Below are 19,424 nucleotides of genomic sequence, written 5' to 3' on the forward strand. Positions count from 1 at the left end.
GGAAATATATTGGGCAATGAAGTTGCCTCTCGTCATTCATTTTACTCTTCCCTCTAAATTAACTGGAATCAACCCATTCTTCTTACCATATGAACTGGTTCATTGCTAGCCTGAGAGGCCTGCATGGAGGAGGAGGATTGAGCTGGCCTTTGAACACAGAGTAGAATTTTGGTAAGTGTTCTTCACTGTTGAAACAGGAATATACATGGTTTGTTCAGGAACTGTGAGCAAATGTTTTTAACTAAAGCAAAATATTATATTGTCTTTATTTCCCAGAGCTGCCCAGGTGATTAAACTCAATTCTTATATTCAGTAAGCAATTTTTGAACAGTGCATAGTACTATACTAATAAAGTTCAAAGGAACTTGTCTTCAGGTTAAGAAACTCCCCTACAAAGATAAGCACATTGAACTAAAAAGGCTATAACATATTCTGACACAATCCATTCATTTTCAAGTACAGAAACCAAGGCCCACTTAGTTTAGGTGAATGGAAGCAGCAACACATGCAGGGAAAAGTACAAATGGTAGGAGTCATTTAAACTCTCTTTCTTTAATTTCCATCCCTGGAAGAGTGGCAGGAATAGCACAAGAAGCTATTGCTGTGATTCAGGGAGATAGCATATGCAAAGCAAGATGCACAAAGTAGATACTAAATGAATATTCCTTGTCATTTTCTTTCTTCCCCTTATTAATGGTAACATAGCAAATGTATGGCAGAGTTAGGAATCACTCTACCTTGATTCCCAAGAGAGCTTCCTCCTACACAGCACAGGGTCTCATTGTTAGAAATCCAATGAGAATAGACCCCAAAGGCTTCCAACTTTCTTCCAAATGGAGCAGGTATCATCACAAATTATTTTGTCTTGTGCATGTACCAAGCTCATTCTCTTCTCTAGACCTGTGAACACCTTGATTCCTAATCTCCTCTGTAGGAATATCTTTCTTCCTCTTTTCCATCTATCTCAATCCTCACATTCACTCATTTATTCACTCAGATAGTCAGTCTGAATGAAGTCAGTCAGACATTTATTAAGCACTTACTATGTGGCAGACACTAAGACAGGATTTAAGACTACAGCAGACTGCCTTCAGGGGTCTAGCCGGGGCACGGTCTAGCTGGAGCACAGATATGCTCACCCCAGAAAAGTTAAGAGATAAAGTTATGGTATGGGCATGATATTTTGGAAATATTGGGAGAGGGAAGACTAGGTCTGCCTGAAAGGTCTCTGCTATTATTCTACCTGAATTATATATCCATCTTGTTCTTCTCTGTCTCCTATTACATGCTATTACATATGGAGATGGCCACACACAATTGATCCCAAAGTGTATAGACTGCTCCTAACATTGCAGTGATGCCAGGATATGGAGAGGTATAGGTGTGTCCAGCCAGAAAGAACCCAGGCAACCCAATGAAGCACAATATGTCAAGGAGGTACCTCAGATTTGTCTCCAAAAGCAATGGGTCATGCCCAGGTATAAGAGAATGGATAATTCCTTTACAAACACTTTGCTAAGGGCCTGCCGCAGTGTTTCTAAGTCCTGATTGGCCATCAGAATGATCTGGGGAGCATTCGCAAGCTACAAATGCCTGGCTTCTATCCTAGACGTAGGGAAGCAGGATGATGTGCGATGAAGCATAGGCATATGGATTCTTAAGTGACATATGGTTGGTTCTAATGATTAATTGGCAGAGGTTGGGAGGCGCTGGTCTATTTTGTGCCAGGCATGTGAAGATCACTGAGAATGGAGACATGAATAAAACACAATCAGTCCTATTCCTGCCTTAGAAGACAAGTCTCTGTTCTAGAAACAGTCAGGTGGGAGAAACAGGCAAGCAAAGAGTCACGACCCCCAGATAAGATATTTGATAGAGACTGGTACAAAGTGATGTTGGAACACAGTAATGGGAAAGGTCCAACTCACTCTTGGGAAGGGACAGAAGCTTTTTAGAGGATGTTGCATTGGAGATGAGATGTAAAGACTCTCCCAAGTGAAGGGGGCAAGGAAGGACATCCTAAGCTTAGGACTGAGCCTCCAAAGGCACAGGGATTAGCCAGCAGGCCAGATGGTCTGTGAGAGAAGCCTGCATGGGAAGGATTAGGGCATTTGTATCCTGGGACAGGGCTCTTAGGTATGTCTGAGATGGAGATGGTGATGCTCATTGATTGTATCACTGATTTATAGCTGTTTTGTGTACCATTTTTATTTTTTTCAAATGGACATTTACTGGGTGTCTTGTCCCTAGGGGACAGTCATAAGCAGAATTTGCAATGGAAATACACTAGAAAAGTAACACCTCTCTCAAATTTGAAGCCAAAGAAAAGATTGCAGAGAAAGATGATGCTGAGGGAAGCCAGAATAATTAAATGGAGTTATCCTAAACAGGGAGGAGTACAGAAAGGGGCAGAGTCATTCTGCAAGGGCAAAGCATGGAGATGACAGCAAGCTCTGCACATTTGAGGACCTTCAAGTTCAGTATGGCTGGAGCAAAGCACTGTGGGAGAGAGGGTGGCTATAGCTAAGACTGGGAGGGAGGAAGGAATGCGTGCACCAAACTGTGCAAAGGCTTCGTATGTTCTGCTGGAGTCTAGACTTCATCTGGCTGGCATTGAGGGGTGCAGTCATTTTATGCAGGGCAGTGATGGGGTCCGACTTACTTTTCTGAAAGGTCACTCTGAGCATATGTATATTTTCTTTCTCCAACAGAACTGTAAGCATGCTCTCAACAGGGATCATATCTTGACTTTAAAAAAAAAAATCACCAATAGCACTTAGCAGAGTAAAGGACACCTGTTGAGAGGTCAGTACTTAATGGATTCATTAATTAACCAAGAGCCACAAACTCATGCTTGAGTTAATGTTGTAATGTGGCCACTGGATCCTATGTGGTTCCTGATATTTAGAGGCCTCAGATACTCTCAAGCTGTGCTTCTCCATTTTCACATGCACACGGATCGCCTGAAGATCTTGTTAAATGGAGATTCTGACTCATTAGGTCTTGGGTGGGGCCCGAGATTCTGCCTTTCTAACAAGCTTCCAGATGCTGGTGCTGCTGAGAGAGACCTACCCATTTGGAGTGGCGGGGATCCTCAAACTTTTTTATGTGGATTTTAAAAACATTTATCTTTCTTGATGAAAGTATTACAGCTGTCTCCTTTGTTTTTGCTATTGATGTTTTTTTCCCATTGACCCCCTCCTCCCCGACCCCACCCCTCCAAAGTCTTCATGACACTATTGTCTGTGTTCATGGGCTATGCATATATGCATATAAGTTCCCTGGTTAATCTCTCCCTCCCCCACTTCCTATCCCCATGTTCCCTCTGGATTCATCAGTCTGTTCCATGCTTCTATGTCTCTGGATCTATTTTGTTCATCAGTTATTTTGTTCACTAGATGCCACATATGAATGAAATCATGTGATACTTATCTTTCTCTGACTGGCTTATTTCACTTAGCATAATACTCTGCAGGTCCCTCCGTGCTGTTGCAAATAGTACGAGTTCCTTCTTTTATACTGCTACATAGTATTCCATGGTGCAAATGTGCCCCAGCTTTTTTATCCACTCATCTGCTGATCCAGGTCCCTTATTTGGAAAAGTTCTGGTGGTGAGATCATCTGTGATCTGCTCCATAGGGAATGGGGAGAATAGAGGCTAACATTCCTTGGCTAAGGCTCGGTACAGCTCTTTCATCCTGGTTTTCAAGGCAGTAGCACAGTTTGAGGCCCCTTGAGACCCCTTGGGCAGAAGTTATTCGCCTTTAGGGAATTTCCAATGCCACTGCCAGTTCTTCTTTGTGCTGCCAAGTATTGAGTTCCACCAGCAAATTCCTTAGTAACCATGGAGGTGCAAGGAACATCAGATGAAGTCGAAGGCTCTGAAAGCCACATGCGGCCAGTGTGCTGTTTGTTTAGGGTTACATAGAACTGAGTCTTTTCTCAGGAGTTTTCAAGCTTGGAATGTGATGATGGGCCAGTTTGTAACTTTCTAATATTTTCCTCTTTTTTTTCTCTGTTCCCTTTCACACACTCATTGTCATATAATAGCAATCAGGATGTCCTCAGGACCTCACCAACTTATAGGCATAAAGATCCCCTCATGGATTAGGCCGATTTTCAAACAGTGTGCCACAGGAATTTGTAAAATATTCAATACCTGACTATTTAGTTTGGGGCACTGCACTATTTTTCCTTAGATTGTCAAATAAAAAAATTACAACAGCCAACACAACAATAGCCATCCAGTGTGAATGAGTCAAAATTATACTTTTTTTTGTCAGATAGGCAAAAAATACATTTTTTGGTGTGCTACCGAATTTTAGTAATTAGTTAGTTAATAAGGTTTCCATGAGATGAAAAAGGTTGAAAATCACTGGTTTAGGCAATGGTCTGCTGGCTTGACACCACTCATTACTATGAGCAGGAGACTGGTCTTCATTTTCAGGGTCCCTGCCTTCTCTGGTGGCTCTGAGAGCAGTCCCAGACCACATCTCCCATCACCCCCAATGTTCACATGGGTTTTTGCTTGCATTTCTCCCGTCATTCAGCCATAGACCCACAATGGCTTCTCCATCTCAGACAGCTCCCCAGGACACTGCCTGTCTCCTTGGCGTCCACTCCATGCATGGGTGTGCCCCCTTGTGAGCATACACTGGGAGATAGTTCGGGGTAGCAGCTAAGAGAATTTTCTATGGAGACAGAGTGCTACCTATCAGCTGTGTGAACTGGCAAGCTATTTAAGTGCTCTAAACCTCAGATTCCTTACCTGTAAAATGAGGGTAACCAGAGTTCTATATTCTCAAAATTGTTGAGAAAATAAGATAATCCACTTACGCTCCTAGCACTTCATTACCGGCATAAGAAAAAGCTCGGTAAGTGTTATCCATTATCCTCACTGTTGTTCTCTTTATTGCCATGGCCCTAGCCCGAGCAAGCTTCCTTTTTATTTCTCTGCAGCACCTCTGCAACCAGTTAGTTAATGAGGTTTCCATGACATGCCAATGGCTCTGGGATAAAGAAGGGAATAAAAGCTGCTATTTAATATGGAGACTCTCAGAAGTAATAGGCCTAAGGGTATTTCTGGGGTTCCTTTCAGGGACCTTCTTGCATGCCTATAGGACTGCCTTTCATGTCAGAAGACATTTTCCCACACGACAAAAAAAAAAAAAATGCCCTTGAACTTATCTGGACTCCTTTGAGTACAGGCTCAGAGATCAGCTTGTCATCCTGGGGTCCATTTCCTTTTCCAGCACCAACTCCCTCTTAGGGTTATTGACAGTAGGAATCTGCACTCCCTTCAAAGAGTTTTTATCCTACTCAGGGCATCACCTAACCTTGGAATGGAGGCCCATATCTCCATCCCCTTCCCAATCTTATTCCAGGTTTCATTCTCTTTCCTTTGTGAGGAGGATAACTAAACTCTTGACTCAGTTCTCTACTCAGGCTCACATGAGTGATAACCCACAATAATAATAATAATAACAATAACAATTCATTGTTCTCTTGTTATCCTTGCCCCACTGCCTCTAAAATAATCTTTCTAATATATTCTTCACTTCCTTTTTAAAGCCATTGCTCCCCAGCAAACACACACACACAAATTTTGGGAAAAAATGTTTTAGTAGCCTAAGAGGCTCTTTATATGTGCTGATCTTTCCTCCTGAGATGCCCTTTCCTCCTTTGTTTTCTCAGAAAGGCCCATTCGACCTTCATGGTCCTGCTCCAAGCTGACTTCTCTGTGGGTTCTGGCCTGGCTTGCACCCCATATCAGCACGCATCGGCCAGGCTCCTCCTCCAGACGCCATGGCACTCTGCACACGGCCCCATCAAGTTGCAACCCATAATGATTGGCTTCCAGGTCTGTGTCCCCTCCTTTGAAAGGGAGCTCCATCACAGCAAGGTCTCTATCACAGGAGTGGCCAGTGAAATAATTAACACTTACCTTGCATTTTCCCGGGTTCCTTTTCATTTTTCTTTTTCTTCTTTTTTTATGATCGTTCCTATAAATCTATGAGACAAGTAGGACAATTATTATGGGATCTCCACTTTGTACATGACAAGAGGAGGTTCTGGCAGCTAGGTGGCCAGTCCATAGTTGCCTGAGTGAGAGAAGGGGGAAGTAAACTCAGACTGAGCTCTTTGGATTTTAATTCCAATACTCCCTTTAACTTCTTTATATTGCATCCTTTTTTAAAAAATGTTTTTTAATTGATTTTTAGAAAGAGAGGAAGGGAGAGGGATAGAAAGATAGAAAAATCAATGGAGAGGAACATCATCGATTGGCTGCCTCTTGCATACCCCCTACTGGGATCGAGCCCCCAACCCAGGCATGTGCCCTCACTGGGAATCAAACCATGACCTCCTGGCTCGTGGGTCAACATTCAACCACTGAGCCGCACCTGCCAGGCTACATTGCATCCTTTTGATAGAAACTAAACCTTGGAGCAAGAGGATAAGATCTCAAGGAAGACAGGAGACATAAAGCCAAGGAAGACTGAGGGGAGATGGCCACACACAGAGAAACCACAGCTGCAGAATGACTAGGACTCAGGTAAAGCCATTGGGTATAATGAGAACGCTGGGCACACTGTTGACTGACTTTTAGATGAAAGGAAGAGGCTCTTTGATTAAAATCAGGTGGATGGGAATGGGGGTTAAAAAACAAAAACGCCAGATTCCACTTAAAATCTGGTCTCAAGCACCACCTCACAGAGCCATCCCTTTCAGCAGCCCTCGCTCTAAGTGGCGATGGATAATTTCATAAAAGTCTGGAACAGCTGCTAAGAGTCCTTTTTAAAGCTGAAAGTAAAACAAACAAGCGTGAAGTTTTACAGAGCCGAGAATAAGCACCAGAGAGAATGAGAGCAGCGGAAATAGTTACTGGGATGGAGACAGAGATCACAATGTACCTTGTTTCAAACCCCACAAGCGTTGTCACCTCACCCACTTGCAAGTCCTGCGGGCAGTCTGAGCTCCGCTGAGGGGGGTGGCGGGGAGACGCCAGGACGGGAGGCCTCAGAGCTATTTCGGTCTTAAGGCCAACATCCACGGAGACCTTGAGTTCCGTCATCGAAACTGTCTGGACTTTAGGCCCCTTATGCCAAATGCGGTTTCCAGAAAAAGGATCCGTCGCATATTTGGAAGCCATCAGCCTAAAGTCGTCTCGTCACTTTTGTGCCCAAGATCTTTTCATTGGTGAAGAGTATATTCTTGTGCTTAATTGTAGGCTTTGAGGAGATGGCATAGGGCAGCGGGAAAAGCATGAGCTTGGAGTCAGAGTCCTGGGTCTGAATCATGGCTCTGCCCTCACCAGCTGTGGGGCACTGGCTGGCGGGCCTGGTCTCCTTGTACATGACCAAGAATTACCTCGTAATATTACCTATGTTCTAGGGCAGCTGTTAGGATTAGATTTCTAACGCATGTCAAGAATCTGACATTGTTCTTCTACTCAGATATTTAATAATCAGTAGTTAGTATTTAAAAAGTGACTTTTATCACAATAACTTTTGGCAAATGAGATTTCATTTTTATTTCAGAAGTAGTATATGCACAGTGATAAATATATATATATATATATATATATATATATATATATATATATATATTCCCTTTTCTTGTAAATACTACTGCTTATATTAAGTTTCTGTTTCCTGGTGGAACTTGCTGTGATTCAAAGATGCTTCCCTAAGCTCACCTTTCCTAGGAAATTTTTAGATGGAGCCTTACTGGTACCTTATGGATACCGAGTTTCATCACCTTAAGAATTTGTTCTTTTTAAATACTTTTCATTTATTTTGTAATCATCTATTCTATGATTGATTCTACTTTTGTTAAGGAAGGAATGGTCCAGAAAATGGGTAAGATCAGAAGGCTTTTTCTCTATCACTCAGTCACTCATTGCCTACGACTTGACATGTCATCCCAAGAATGTGGATAATATTGGACCTATGTACCTTACAAAGGTTTTGTTTCTTTTTTGCTGGAAAAGAAAATTCAGGTAAGGCCATGAGCAGGAAAGGATTTTATAAATTAAACAGGATATGTAAATTCAATGTATGACAATTTTTGCAGTAGGCCTTTCTGCAACATACAGGAATGTTCTTTGTGCTATGACCACCTGCCTAATGCTGTTGATTGGCTGGGGTTTGATGCCTGGGAGTCACCTTGAGGTGACTTGGAGCCTCTTTCTGCCACCGGATGTTAGGAGATGGGGCAACTTTCTTGAGTAATTGTCTCCTCTGACTCATGTTCCTTGCAGTCCCCATAATAACCTGTGCACTAACCAGGGTGAGCAAGGAATTTCCTCTCCGAGTCACTTAAGGAATAGCCCCAAACTTTTAGCTTAGTCTTTTTTATACCTCTTCCAGTACTACTTACCTGAGTAGCCACAGAACAAATCTGCGCTGCTCTGAATTCAGGTTTGCTTAAATGTGTTTTGAGCAGATACTCTGGGAAAAGCACAGAATCTCCACCTCTCTAGTCAGAGTATGTTCAAGGATATCCATGTCTTCTTAGAGGCCTACTGGGGATGGAAGAACATAGTTAATATAGTGAGTGCCAACAAGTGGTCAAGAGATACCTTTTAGTGTATGTGACTAACTTTCTGTTTCTGGTTTCTCCCTTCCTTTTCCTTTACTATATTCCTTTTTAATTAGTAGGCCCACCATGGAATTCCCACATAAGTCATTAGCTTCATTAGAAGTACTCAGAATGCAACAGTCTAGGTCACAGATTCTCATTCCTTGCTGTGTATTGTAATTACCTGGAGCGCTAAAGGAAACTGATGCCTGGGCCCCCATTGAATTAATATCTCTGGGGGGGTAGGCCCTCGGCCTGGTAATTTTATTGTTATTTCTTTTTTTTCCTTTCTTTTTTTCTGTGCCTGGTAATTTAAATATGTTTCCAAAAGATTTGAATGTTCATCTAGCTTACACTGGTTGAAAATACTTGGGAAGCAAAGATATGACCAAACTCTTCTAAAAATAAAATGAAAAAAGGAGTTATGGCTCAAAGAGCTGCAATCACATGGTTTGGCCATGCTTGCTTGTGTTCTACCAATTAAATAGCAAGTATTTTTTGAGAACCACAGAAAGAAGGGTTGGTAATGCCCAGGCAAAGCTTCTAGGTGAGTTTCAAAGACAAGGTGAATGACAATGAAACACTGTTAGTGCTAGTATTGTTTGGAAGCATACTCTGAGTCATGAGCTACACTCAACACTTTTACGTACATCGCATCATTTAGTCTTCTCAATAATAACTCTATGAGGCATTATTATTCCCAGTTTACAAATGAAGACATAGAGGCATCAAGTGATTGCTTAAATAGCTCAAGATCTGACCATGAGTTAGAGGTGGAACCAAGAGATTTGAATCCAGGCAGCTGGATTACAGTCTTCCTTTTGATCATCATATGATCATCTACAATAATAGATAAGATGAATATACAAAAACTTCCTGGAGCATTGGCTCTCAACGTTGGCTGCATACTAGAATCACTGAGAGAGCTTTGTAAAAAGTTCTCTGCTCAGATAACACCTTAGACCAATTTAATCCATATCTCTCAAGAACAGGACCCAGACATCAGTATTTTTCAAAGTGCCATAGGTGAATCCAGTGTACAGACAAGATTGAAAATTACTGGATTAAAGCAAAGCAAATGCTACAAGTGAGAGTTATCAGGGAAAGCTTTATAGGTGATATGTTGCCTGGACTTGGCATGAGATAAAATATTGCCCTCCCCCCACTAAAGATGTTCACATCCTATTTTCTGGGACCTCAGAATATGTTGCTTTATATGACAAAGAGGAACTAGGTGTTCAGATGGAATTAAGGTTGTTAGTCAGCTGATATTAAAATGGGAATTAGCTTGGATTATCCAGGTGGACTAAGTGAAGTCATATGGGTCCTTAACGGTGGAAGAAGGAGGCTGAAGAAGGAGAAACAGAAAGATGGCAGCCTGAAAAGCATGTGACCCACTGTCATTGAAAATAGAGAATGCACTTAAAGACTGTAGGTGGCCTCTAGAAGCTGGAAAAGACAGGAAACAAGTTCTATCCCAGAGCATCTTGAATGAGCACAGCTCTTGCCAACACCTTGAGTTTAGCCCAGTGAGACTCATTTTGGACTTCTGTCCTCCAGAACTATCAGAAATAAATGTGTATTGTTTCAATCACTGTTCATGCTGGTTTGTTTCAGCAGCAATAGAAGGTTAACATAGTGCCTTAAAAAGGAAGGATTTGGAGAAATGTGCAATAAAAGTGAAATATACCCATTTAAACTGCAGGTTAGATTTTCTGTTTATAATAATCTATGTACTGAGCACCTTACATCTCTGCCCTATGCAATGCCTCTACCGTGTAGGCATCCGCAGCTTGAAGTTGAGCCAGGATTCAGCCTTGAGCCTTCGGAACTCTTGATTCAATGCTCATTCCAGTTACCATCCTGGGTGCTTTTCCTCAAGTCCATTTGGAGCTCTGGTGATTTTTCTATTCTTCCTTGAGCAAAAGACAAGGATGTCTCAGGGGACCTCATGGTAGAATGAAAAAGGATTTTCATACATGCTGCTTAGAGGAACAAATTACTGCTAATTACTTGGCTTTTTAAAGAAGATTGATCTAATAGTTGCATGCAAGAAGGATTGAAGTAAATGAAGCTGGGAGCAGGCAGATCAGTCAAGGAGTTGGACCAACACTTAGGCTCCTGAGGGCTTGGATTCTAAAGGGCAGTGTCAGTGGTGGTAGTGGAGGTGAAGAGGAGAGGATGAATCCAGGAAACCTGGTGAAGAAAATCAACCCAGGAGAAACCATCCTACTTGAGAAGGAAACGCAGAGTCAAAGACAACTGCAGGTTTTCAGGTGTGGCAGGCTTAAAAGGTGATCCGAGATGTCCCCAACTGAATTTGAGAATGCTAACACAGGGGAACAAATTTAGGTTGTGGGATGGATAGAGTGGTGGCCTGTAATAAAGAACTTGATTGGTCTTTGTTTCACTGTAAATCCTTGAACTATCCCAAGTGATAAAGAATATCTTTTTTATGCTAATGAAATGATTTATGATAGCCCTGTAGATAATTTTAGCCTGGGGGTTGGTCATGGGAAAGACCAACCGTGTTGACTGAAGTTTTGGGAGTTTGAGCTATCTTAACTTCTCGGGCATGGAAGAGGACTAGAAATTGAGTTCAGTCAGGCTCATGTAATGAAACCCCAATAAAAACTCTGAACAGTGGAGCTTCCTGGTTGGTAAACACATTATTGATGTGCTGGGAGGGTGATGCATCTAATTCCACATGGAAAGGACATGGAAGCTCCGTATTCAGGACCCTCCCAAGTCTTGCCCCTAAAAGTATCCTTTATAATAAGCAGTAAATAAGTATAGCACTTTCCTGAGTTCTAAGAATCATTCTAGCAAATTATCAAACCTGAGGATGTTTTGAGAACGCCTTTTATTTTAGCCCATCTATCAAAGTATGGGTGGCCTGGGGACCCCTGAAACTTATGGTTGACAGCTGGCCTCTGAAGAGGCCAGTCTTGTGGAGGGAGGACTTTGTTCTTCCCTTATGAGGTCTGTGCTAATTCTGGCTAGTGAGTATGAGAATTGAATTTCTGTTCATCCACTGGTGAACACAATAGGTGGACACTAATATGACATAAATATCTGTGGGCAAGACTCAGAACTTTGTGAGTTTCCCCTCAACACAAGGGTGAAAAGAAAATGCAGAGAATCTGACAGACAACTTTAAAATGCCCAAGTCTTGATTCTTAATTGATCGCTTGCTGGCCTCCCCAGTGTCTTCGAGCCACTGTGATCGAATGAAATATTAGGGGTTTTAAAGACAAAATGGGGCTCAAATTCTGTCCCTGTTACTTGCTAGGAAATCATGGGTATGTAACTTGTTCTCTTTTGTCCACAGCCCTCTATCTTTAAAATGGGAATATTAAGGCCCAATTCATAAAGCTGTTAAGAGAATGAACATTACAAAGGTAAGATCCTGGCACATGACAGATGCTCAATGAATTTTATTTTCTGCTGTCCTTTAAGATTAAGTCCAGTTGGAATGGTTCTTTCTGAGAGAGATTTTCTTTTATTCTGATTCATCAAAAGGAAGTCAGCAGGATTGATGTGGCTTCACTGAAGACTCCACAAATTCTCTGACTTTGGGGAGATACGCTGACTCAGCCTCTCAAACAATAGAAGTTTTGTCTTACAGAGGGTCTGAGTGTAATTGAACCTTCAGGATCTCCACTATGTATGTGATGGGAAAGGCTTCCTACCTTGCCTGCAACGGCTTGGAGCCCCATTGGTCACAAACCTTCTAAGCAGCAGGTGCCCTGTGTCCAGACTCCACTCAGCACCATTGTCACAGGCACACAGTAAGCTTCAGTGACTTTTCCAGGGAGTCCCAGCAAGTCTGGGGCCCCGACTGGAAGCCAGGTCTGTGGATACCTCCTTGTTTCTTTCATTGCCTCATCCAGACTCGCCTCTCTTCCGTTTTGTGCTGAAGTGGTCACTGCTCTGAACCCATTAACCAGCACAGTTTTCTGGAGGGATGCCCCTTTGTCATTTTCCGCAAGCCAATCACACAAATGGCGGAGAACAGCCCTTGTGTGAATTTCTCTCTTGTGAAGGAACAGTGTGAAAAAAACCCACGTTTACTATGCCAAGTTCTGTGATAGAAACCTGGAGTACCCAAAGAGGCTTCTGAGGTTTTGTTCGTTTGATTATGCAGCCAGGCAAGCTGAGTCCCAAAGCACTCAAACTATTTAGGAGAAGAAACAGGATTGAAAACCAGGTGGGTCTCACTCCAGGGCCTTTAACGAAGGTTTATTGACCCATGTGGGCCTGCTTATGAGAAAGCCAGCTACTTACTTCTAGGTAGAAACTGCTCTTATTTTCTTTTTATTCCCAGAGTCCATCAAATTTTATTTTTTTCTAGAAACTTTATTATGCTATTTTTTAAATGTGGCGTAGTCAACAAAGCCAGTTTTAAGTAATGAGGGAAAAATATATGGTGCCAGTTATACCCAAGTGTGAGGCTGCTGGTTTTAATTTTTTTCTTATACTCAGTCTCAACCTCATAGTTTGGGTTTAAACAGAAATTTATTCTGGAGGCTTTGGCAGAGCTTGTTTCTTTTGCCACCTCCTCTTAGCAGGCATATCCTGGATGCACTCCTTGCCACTGGTGTTTAATGGAAGGGTAAAAGCAGATCCCTGAGAGTGGCACAGTCTCCTGGCTGGAGGGAAACATCTGATCCAGACCCAACAGAAAGCAGATGCAGTTTTCCATACAAAACCATGACTCTTGGCTTCCGCGGGTGGATTTCTGTTTTTCAGAATTGTGACTTTTTCTATCTTGACTCTTGCTGTTATCCTACTTCAGGAGTGATGTTTGGCAGCTCAAGGTTAATTCCAAATGTGTAATCAGGACAGATCATTGTAGGATGAATAATTTGGGATAACTGAGACTATATCAGGCAAATATTGCACCCATTTCAAGCAGCAGCAGATGATAAGAGACCCCCACAGAAGAATGGGGGAAGTCAGTTGCTATGGCTGTTAAGATTTAGTAAATGGTCATGAGAGAATAAGTTGATCAGGGACTGTCAGTTACTTGGGTTTGGGGGATTCAATGAGATGATGTTTATAATGCCCTAAGTAGGGCTGTGTGTCTAGCAAGTTCTCAATAAACGGCATTTACTCTGAGTACCAGGGTCAATGTATAAACAGTGGCAAATCTGAGGGTCAGTTAGTAACTTCCTGGCTTTGTGTTTATGGAACATGGTTTTCTAAGAACTCAAATGGATCTAGAATCTGGGGCTAACAGGAAAACATATAATAAATGATATTGATTATTCTTATTGCTGTTGCTATTATTACCATGAGTATTAGCATCAAGGGCGACACATAAACAGTCAGGTGATAATTGCAATGATAGATACGAGCACATTGTGATTAAATCACCAAAGAGGAGAAAGCTAGTTGTTCCCTGTCTTCATCAAGAGAATCACAGAGTTACACAAGAGTATTAGTAAGACTAGGAGCTCTGAGTTCTTCTACCAGCTGTGAAATTTAATCTCTCCCAGCCTCATTTGGATCCTCAAGGATTAGGTACAATATTTCCCAAAGTTGCCCAGTAAGAACTCTAGCACCCTGATCCATGATATCAAAAGCATATTAAGAGGGTGCAGGAATATGCATTTTGAATAAACATTCCAAGTGATGCTTATAAGAAACTTATAAAGGCCCACTGGCTCTAAAATTCCAAGTAGGAGTTTCTATTAAAGAAACCATTCTGCCTGGTCTCAATTTCAAAGTGAGAGCTATTAAGACCTGCATTTGGGTTCCATTGGCTGTGTATGTGGTGAGGAATCACTAAAACAATAAAACTATTTTTAAATGCTTAAATCCAAGTTCATCACTCCCAGTGATTTAGGAATGGCTGGGCCAAGGCAGGAGGGATGAACAGATGACCTCATGTTGTCTCTCAGAGACCTACAAGTCCACAAGAATGACATAGCTTTTATGCATGATCTTCCCAGTTTACCTCCGCTTGTCTGAAGTCAGTGAGTCATGAAAAACCAAAATTGCTATAGAAATGTCCGTTTGGAAGACGTCTTTGTTTTAGTTAGAAGAATATTTGTGGAAATATGACTTAAGCTTTTGTGTCTCTAAAGATGAGGTGGATTTCCCTGGGAAAAGACTCATGAAAACCCAAGGAAATGAAAGATTTATGTTGTAGTAAATACTTGGAAAAAGACAGGAATCCTGATCCATTAGTCATAACCGAATGCCCAGAGATCGTCCTCCTCCTCTGGTGACTCTTCTGGAAAGATTAATGGTTATTTAATGTGACTGTTCCTTTCCCCTCTGGGCTCCCACCTCCAGTCTGAGGGGTCTGTTTACCTCATGGCTGACCCGTTTTAATAGCCAGCTCTTCTGGGTCCATTGTCTCCAGCCTCCAATTCATTCTCTATTCTCTTGCCAGAATAATCTTCTTGAAATGTTGCTTTGCAAACATCAATTTCTTAAAACCTCAATGGCTGCTATTGTGTTTATAAGGTAAATAGAAAATTAAAGAGTCTCAGGTGGTAAGGACCTCACAGTCATCACAGTGACCTCCTCAAATCCAAACATCTCTGTCTGGTATTCAAGGACCTCTTGTTTACTCCACATATTAGTCAGGACTCTTGTTGAGGAATGACAGAAACTTGCTTGGATGAGAAAGGGAAGTCAGTGGTTCCCAAAACAAAATAACAGGAAGAAAAGATGTGGCTGGAATCAGAGGCTTGAATATCAGCAGGACTCCTTGCCTCTCTCTTCCTCCTGGATTGCTCTGCTAGCTCCCTTTCTCTGTGGCCTCTGGCAGCTTTAACTTTATACTTTCATAGCTTTTCATTGGACAGGAAAACAATTCTAAGTAATTCCAGTGCACAGATCCTAAGAAAGGTGTCTTGTTGAATGACTTGGGATAGCGATGGTGAAGGATTGCAGCGAGGAGAAAGCGAGGCAATGGGGTGTGGTGGGAGAGGGCAGTTCCCTAAAAGAAGGAGCTGCTTACCAGATTAAAACAAAGAGTTCTGGGTAGACAAAGCAATTAGTCTTTCTATTGCAACCCACAGTGTGTTCATAAGTTTCTGTGAGCTTATTTTATATTACTCTTTGAATTTTATATACTAGTAAACTGCATGAGTCTATACAATGTTTTCTTAACAAGAATGTACATTTTAGCCTCTCTGGCTTTTCCAATGCAATTCTTTATGTATAAAATATCCTGCCTATTTTTTTCTGGCTAGATGTGTCTACAAGACCCAGCTAAACTTACTGCTTCTTGGCTTGCCTGAGGCTTCAGATATGATATTTGATGACTGTGCCACATTTATACAATTCAATTGGCACTAAGTATATACTATACCATATGGTATTAGCAATTACTCTTTCATGTGTGAATCATGTCTCCCCAATTAGATTATAACCAATTTCAAAACAGATGTATTTAAACTCAGTTATGGAGATTATTGTTGCAGGCTATTATGACTGTTAAATCCCTGCTTTATAGTTTCCTAGATTTGAGGAGTGAAAAATTTGGAAAATATTAGCAAGAAAGGCAAAGAATTGTAATTATACTCAATATCAGCAATCATAACTACACTAATTATAGCCACTGCTGTAAACTTCGGTCAAGGGAAGGAAGTAGTAAAAGTTTATCCTTCACATTGAGTTTGAGCATCAGTTTAGGGAACATTTCCAAAGGTGCCAAGTGTTTGGAAAGGAGCTGCTTCCAGGGTTATCAACCTCTGCATTGGTGAGAGAGTGCAGAATTCTCTGTTCTTAGAACTCTCCCTTTCTCTCACCCTCAGCTTTATACCTTAACATAAACACCAATGTGTTTGACAGGGATGGTTTCACAAATAGCACATGGAAACAACCTAAGATTATGCTCCTGAGAGTAGTAATGGTTTGCCACTATATCTCTTGCTTAAAACTGGGTTTAAAGTGCTTTGAATTGAGTGATCTGAGCACTCAAAAGTATTTTTTACTGAACTAACAAATTAGATTTTCAACATGTAAATAAAATACTGAAGATGGTCTACTGAATAAGATGCTTGATGGAATAGGTAGAATAGAAAAGCATGGTTATATAAATAAAGACTTCATAGAATATTTTTCATGACTGCTCTCTAGAATAAGGATTTCAAAATGATTTCTTGGTCTGAATGTTTTAGTCCATTATACTAACTCGCCAGAAATACTTTACGTGTGGAGGTTTCTGGATGGACAAGAGGAGACAGTGGGTCTGGACTTATGAGGATAGTTTTAACTCCCATGGAATCTTTCACATCAAGTCTTTAAGCAACACAGTTGACTGAGTTCTGGCTTCTTCCTGGGAAGAATGTATATAATTGGAGGATGTGGGGAGCTAGAATTAGTGATATTCTCAAAAATTATGACAGCAAACAAACACAAAAACTAAATTCAAATTCAAAACACCTGACCCAGAGGAGCAAAAGCATTCATCTGGGAGGGGGTTGTAAAAGTGCTGTTTTAAAGGTAATGGTGAACACTCACTGCAGCCAGGGAAAGGGAACAAGAGTGGGGAACATCCATTCTTTTGACAAGGGACAGGATTAAGTGCTGGACCCACAACTGTATCGGGGAAAGGGCAGGAGAACTGAAAGAGCCACACACTTCAGGGACACAGGCATGCTGAAGAGCCTTAATCAGAACAGAACTACACCTCCCTCCCCCACCATGAAGCTAAGAAGCTTCAAGTGGCAACTAACAGCAAAACACTGCAAGATGAGGAATGGGAGAACAGGAATGTGCAATGAGAACCTCTTGGAGGCACAGCTCAAGGGGAAGACCTAAAACTCAGAATCAAACAAGCATTGATCTAATACACATCCACCACCCTAGAAACAAGCTATAGGAATTTTAAACCTATGAGGTCTGAGTATAATTATAGCAAAAACAACAAAACAACAACCAGTTCAATTACTAACTGAATTAATGCAAAGCCTTCCATTACAATTCTAGCAGAAGGTAAGGCATGCCCATATCCAGGTATAAAAACTGTATACCTTAGATTCTACTGGTTTACACAATATGTTTACTTTTAACCAAATATTAGGAGGTATACAAAAAGCAAGAAAAACAAACATGCTTCCAAGTGACAGAGTAATGATCAGAAATAATATTAAGATTTACTATAAATGGCAGTAATTAAGACATTGTGGTATAGGTAAAAGCATAAATTTGTAACTAAATGGAACAGAATAGAGTCCTGAAATATACCCACACAAATATAATCAACTGATTTTTGACAAAGATTCAAAGGCTATTCAATGGAGAAATCCTAGTCTTTTTAACAAATCATATTGGAACAACTGGATAACCATATATATTTTTTAAAGGGACTTAAATACATATCTCACGTCTTATATAAAAATTAATTCTGTCATCTGATGTAAGAAGGGCTATCACCTATGTGATATTCTTCCCCATAACATCAGTCTATTCATGAGAAACATCAGACAAACTGCTTTGGGGCATATTTTATAAAATAGCTCACTATGGGGACTTTATACTGTTTTTTCAATGATTCTAAAATAATTTCAAAATTAAAAGTTCAAAAAGAGAAAAACTGACATGAACTTATGTATTATATCTCCCTTGGAAGAGAAGCTTGAAGTAGACCTAATCCAAAGGAGTAGCCAGGTAAGCCAAACAAATTAGCAATTGCATGATTTATACTTGATATCATTAACTTTTAAACTTCTCTTCTGAAACTTAACTGATGTGTGTAGGCCACTTCATTATCCATAAACTAGAGACCTGGTGCACAAAATTCATGAATGGGTAGGGTCTCTAGGCCTGGCCAGAGATCAAGGCCAATCAGGTTCCCCGCCTCCCAGCCTTTCCGCCTCCTCCTTCCCTTGCCACCCACATGCCACCACCACGCTGGTCACCCACCATGTTCCACACCACCCCCTGGTGGTCAGCGCACATCATAGCAAGCAATCGAACTCTCGGTCTCCCGGTCTAACTCCTGAGGGGATACTTTGCATATTAGCCTTTTATATATATAGATAGGAATTTTGGCGGGGAAATAGATGCTTCTGAAAGGAGAGTGCAGGCTGTTAACACCTGTCCTGTTAATACCTGCAACATGTATTCTCCACAATTGTTTTCCACTTCAAGTATTGCAAGGTTGGGACTCAGATTCTCCAGGTTTGAGTTCTTGACTTCCCCTGTGCTTTTTATTTCCCTAGATTTGTGGATTCGTGTAGTATCTACCTGGATCTGCTCTTTGTCAAAGAGCCATAACTGATCTGATTTTACAAAGGCAGGGCTGATCTGGCCACATTAAATTTTAAGTCATGGTAAAGTGAGAGAAAAGAACACAGACTGGGAAAGGATGGGAGACAGGGGACCCTGTTCATAATGTCCCATTCTTGGGACCTGCGACTGATAAAGGCATCACTGGCCATGTCTTTATGCCAATGTAGGACAACCAGGATTTTTCTCCTGGGAATTTGAAATTTTGAACTAAAAGCTACAGAAATGGAAGATCAGAAAACAGTGTAGGAACTTCAGCCCACGATGGTGCCAGAGTTATCTTAATTCTGCCATTTGTGAGGCTTGGACACAACCTGTATTAGTTTCCAGTGGCTCTTGTAGCAAATTACCACAGACTGGGTGGCTTACCACAACAGAAATTAATTCTCTCCTAGTACTGGAGGCCAGAAGTCCAAAACCAAGATGTCAGCAAGGTTCCAGGGGAGACTCTTTTTTTTTTTTTGCCTCCCCTAGCTCCCTTGTCTCATGGCTACATCACTCCCATCTCTGCCTCTGTCTTTACATCATCTTCTCTTCTGCCTGTCCCCTCTGTGTGTCTCTTGTAAAGATACTTGTCATTGGATTTAGGG

General features: G+C 41.4%; 1 protein-coding gene across 1 annotated transcript in view; it reads left to right on the forward strand.

Annotated features, from left to right (window-relative positions):
- COLEC10 (collectin subfamily member 10) overlaps positions 1 to 19,424 on the forward strand; it is a 256,050-nt gene that overhangs the window by 81,002 nt on the left and 155,624 nt on the right. The gene's annotated exons all lie outside the window — the stretch shown is intronic.

The sequence above is a fragment of the Myotis nattereri genome (assembly GCF_964212035.1).
Source record: "Myotis nattereri genome assembly, chromosome: 17".
NCBI classification, from domain to species: domain Eukaryota; kingdom Metazoa; phylum Chordata; class Mammalia; order Chiroptera; family Vespertilionidae; genus Myotis; species Myotis nattereri.